Source organism: Medicago sativa, chromosome 7, assembly GCF_051527215.1.
Source record: "Medicago sativa cultivar Bolivia chromosome 7, Bolivia_mono, whole genome shotgun sequence".
Taxonomy (NCBI): domain Eukaryota; kingdom Viridiplantae; phylum Streptophyta; class Magnoliopsida; order Fabales; family Fabaceae; genus Medicago; species Medicago sativa.
Window position 1 is genome coordinate 14,639,420 of NC_140755.1, and position 4,511 is coordinate 14,643,930.

At 32.1% G+C, this 4,511-nt stretch overlaps 1 long non-coding RNA gene across 1 annotated transcript; it reads left to right on the forward strand.

Moving 5' to 3' along the window:
• The first annotated feature begins 1,828 nt into the window (after positions 1-1,828).
• On the forward strand, positions 1,829-4,278 carry LOC146904481 (uncharacterized). Its single transcript, XR_015020323.1, has 4 exons — positions 1,829-2,371; positions 2,697-2,746; positions 3,336-3,436; positions 4,202-4,278. It is a non-coding gene; the product is annotated as an uncharacterized LOC146904481 (long non-coding RNA).
• The last annotated feature ends 233 nt before the right edge of the window (positions 4,279-4,511 follow it).

Consider the following 4,511-nt stretch of genomic DNA (forward strand, 5'->3'; position numbering starts at 1 on the left):
CGCAGATCAAAGAAAATGAATAAAAATATTGAACATAATGACAATAAAAATATTATCATGTAGCCATGACTTTTTTTTTATAATAAAAGAATAGTGTCAGGAGGACATATATACCTATCATAGACAATCAATATCGATAAAAGACGTGAGATTCTTAGTGAAAAAAGATATAATTACAGTTGAGTGGTTCTAGAGATAACCTAAAATCGAATGACAAATATAACAAACTACGAAATTGATGGAAACCTTAAAGTTAAAAATAATGGAAATCGAATGACATATATAACAAACTACGAAATTGATGGAAACCTTAAAGTTAAAAATAATGGAAACAATTCAACATTAATGTAAAGATGACTACCCTTTCATATAAGAAGCAGTCTTTCAACAAAATCCACCTATTTTTAAAACCTACAGTGAAACTAACAAAAGAAAAATATTAGAAAGAATTACAGAAAAATTGTTATTAGAAAATGGTGAAAAATGATTAATTTAACTTTTTAAAAGTTAAAAAAGTGTTGAATTCAAGACAAACTTAGTACTTATGATTTCCTTAACAAGTACCCTTCAGGCATTTGTTACCATAACCCTTATTTTATGAAGAACTCATTGCTTTCTTCTTTTTCTGACATGGTGAAGGCAATTTCCAATGTTGTGTTCATCGGCAAAGCGGCTCCGACCGTAATTATTTACTGTGAGTATTGATGCGGAAGTTTAGTGGTTTCGAATTCTTCCTCCGTCCTAAATTGTATGTTATTTTGGAAAAAAATTGTCAGTAAATTGTATGTCGTTTTACAATACTAATGAATCACTAATGTTATTTTTTCTATTATATCCTTAACTATTTATTACTTTCTGTCTTTCCAAGTCATTCATTTATCTTTTCCATATTATTATTTAAGGACAAATTTGTAAAACAACTCATAATAACTCTTTCCCACACAAAATTAATTATATTTCTTAATACATTCTTTTTGAGATAGAGTTATTATTATTAGAATCTATATATCTTTGAATTTGAAACTTGACCTATTCTTATGCAAGAGTTTTGATGATGTGGCATGTCTAAATGAGCTCTAATTTTTCATTCTCTATTGATACTTTGCCACTAACTTCTCATTTATTCTCATTCTATTGGTGTCTTTTTAGCTACATAACCACTATAAAACACTACTCTATTTTACTCTTTTAATTAATTGCTTGGTTATTATGCTTTTATAGCCCATTTAGAATGCAGAGGCTCTAAGAATTCTAACTCAAACTGTTCCAACATGCTCCATATGAATTTCATTATGTATATATGTTATGTTGTCTATAAGGAGAATCACATGTTAGGTCTTTATTCAGTTTTGTTTAGTGTATTGAAGATTGGCAATATGTTTGAGTTTACTTTCTCCACATATTGAGTTTACTTTCTCCTTTCTACAATCTGAGGAATAAAATGCATAAACACTACTACAATTTTGACCTTTAATAGCACCACTTTAATAGCGTTTTCTGAAAAATGCTATTAAAAATGAAAAACACGGACCTACAATAGCGTTCGGTGTCGAGTGCTATTATAGGCTGTCACAAAAGAGGGTTGCATAGCGCTTCTTAGAAAACGCTATTATTGTGAATCCCTTAGTTAGCGCTTTCTTGAAAACGCTATTGATCAACTACCCTTTGTTAGCGCTTTAACAAAGGCTTGTAGGCCATTATTCTGAAATAATAATAATAATAATAATAATAATAATAATAATAATAATAATAATAATAATAATAATAATAATAATAATAATAATAATAATAAATAAATAACAGAGACACACATGTTGCCTGTCTTCACTTCTCTCCCTCAAGCTCCATACAACTCTCTTCTTCCCACATCAGAAATCGCTAATCTCTTCTTCTCTCTTCTCAAACAAAACAACAACCAATCGATTCTCCAAACACGTTCAACAATTCTATCTTCTTCTCTTCACTCTTTTGATGTCTCTAACTCAGCTCTCTTCCACTTTCCTCTTCAAACCCAGTCACTTTCAGATCTGACTCACTCTATGCCTGAGGGAGACTAGATTGATGCAAGCGGAGAGATTAGTGGGAGGTTCAAAGCAATAAGCATCATTGGAAAAGAGCCTGAGATCCAATTCCTTGAGGTGGGGCCCAACAACATGAACCATGTATTAACCGAATAGGTACAAAACTTATCATCGACGTGAGATTGAGTAGAAGAGATACACATCTTCTGAATTCCGCAGGGTTTTCCAAAAGTGATGATGCTGTTTACAAAAACTGATAAGGTTTTGAAGAGTTCGAAACGGTCGTCGTTGCGTTGGAAGGAGTCATCGGAGACGTCGAGAACGGAGAGATGTTGCGCCTTTTGGAAGAGGTAAGCCAATTGATTCACCAATTTCATCTTCCTTATTTGATTGCTTGTTGTAGAGTTTCAAATTGGGGATTAGTTTTAGTATATGAAGTACGAACACAAACATGGACACCGAACATGTCAACAAGGGTAAATATTTGAAAATAAAATGATTTGATTGAATGTGATCACATGTGATCTCAGTTGAAAATGTGGCTGTTTCTGACACAATGTTTATTTTTCAAGTTCATGACACTGATTAATTCCTATATTTGAAATTTTGACATGTCGAGTTCTGTTATTGCTTAAATGCCTAAATCTGAACATGATATGTTGGCCCCTTTCACAGCTAGGTGACAGACTACTGATTTAAATCCTTTGATTATTGAAAAGTCTGAGGTATACTTCCATGCTATATCTCTTTGATTTTTATTGCATTTCTTTGATTTCGAATCTTCATTATAATGCTCACATTTCTTTGCAATTTATCATAGTATCTGCTAATATATATGATACTACTACATAGTGTAATATTTGACAAGCACCATGTAGTATACGATAATATCAGTTGACCATAACTAACATTCAGATACTAACATAAAGGTGTATATTAACCTAGGAAAGTTGTAGCAATGAGTCGAGTTGAGTTGAACTTGGTTTAGCTCGGCTCGACTCGACTCGACAATGTGCTGCTTAACTTATATTATTCAGGACCTGACCTGATTTTATTGACTTATTTAAGTGTATCTACGGACATAAGCACTTGTGCAGTGCTTGAATTATTTCTAATAAGTTTAATAACACTGAAATGTGGCACTAGATACCGGTTTTCAGGAATGCATTTCATTTGTGTGCTTTCATGTTTTTACCATTGATTGATACTCAAGCTTATATATTTTTCCATTTGCATTCTTCTTTTTGTCCCAGATTTGAGTGTATGTTACTTGTGGTTATAGGGGAATAATGTGTATTGTTTCATCATTTACAGAGCAGCAAATTAGTCACAAAAAAGATCACCTTGAATCGGTTCACTGGTTGATGTTCGACTTATCCCACCCTACCGCGCTTTTGGTGAATGTATTTTTAAAGGTATACATTCTTAATTCTCTTTCTAACCGAATCGCATTTCGTTTTCATATTGGTACGTGATAATTCACACATGAATTTCACTGAAAAGTGAGTACCAGAGAACCGTACAATCACCAACAAACAATGTAGAAATTTAGACTAATTTATCTGGCCCACCAATTTAATGTACTGCAGTACACTTGGTAGTGGACAGGTGTGTTAAAGGCAGAATGTGTTATCCGTATTTATAGAATTACTTACCTCACAATGTTAGATAACCTTTCGATGTGGGACTTGCTATTTTTCTATGTTAGATAAAACACATGTGCTAGCTGCCTATATTACTATAAAACATCACCCCGAATTCTTTGAAATTTATCACCACTAGGCCTAATGGCCTTATGTCTCTTTGATTTTATATACTTGTTCCTTGTTCCTTCATGGCCAACTATATAAGTGAGTTTCTTTTTATTTTTCATCATTTTCGTTTTTAATGTAATTTGAAATAGTTGTTATGCTTGGATGTTAAAAATTAAGTTAGATTTCACAAGATTAGGTTGTTGGAATTTTTGTATTGGAACTGGATAGTTTGACAGGTTAATAGACAAACAATGAATTACATAATGTCTGGATGTATTGTATTGTATTGTATTGTTTGTCAACTGAGATTCTTTTGATTTTAAGTGGATTCTATATGCACTTTAGTATCCTTTGAGTTATTTTAAACAGTTGCCTATGCTAGAAATAGAATGATACTTGATTAATTTTTCATTCCATACGACACAGGAGAATATGCTCGAGGTAGATCTATTGAGTAATTTGGATCGCTTGTCACGAGTCCTCTCAATGTTTGGTGTTTTTTTTGTGGTTGTGGCTGCTTTTCATGTATATGTATTGTGCACGAACTTTCCATTTTTATGCAAGTGTATATTAGATGTCATTTAAGATTAATTAATATTTATGACATTTGTAATTAAGTTTATGATCAACAAATTACTGGTGTTTATTTCTATCAAATGGATTAATGGATTACTAGTGTTTCTAATCAGTATCTTGTTGTATTGTCTGATCAGCATTTTATTATAATGCTTTTGGC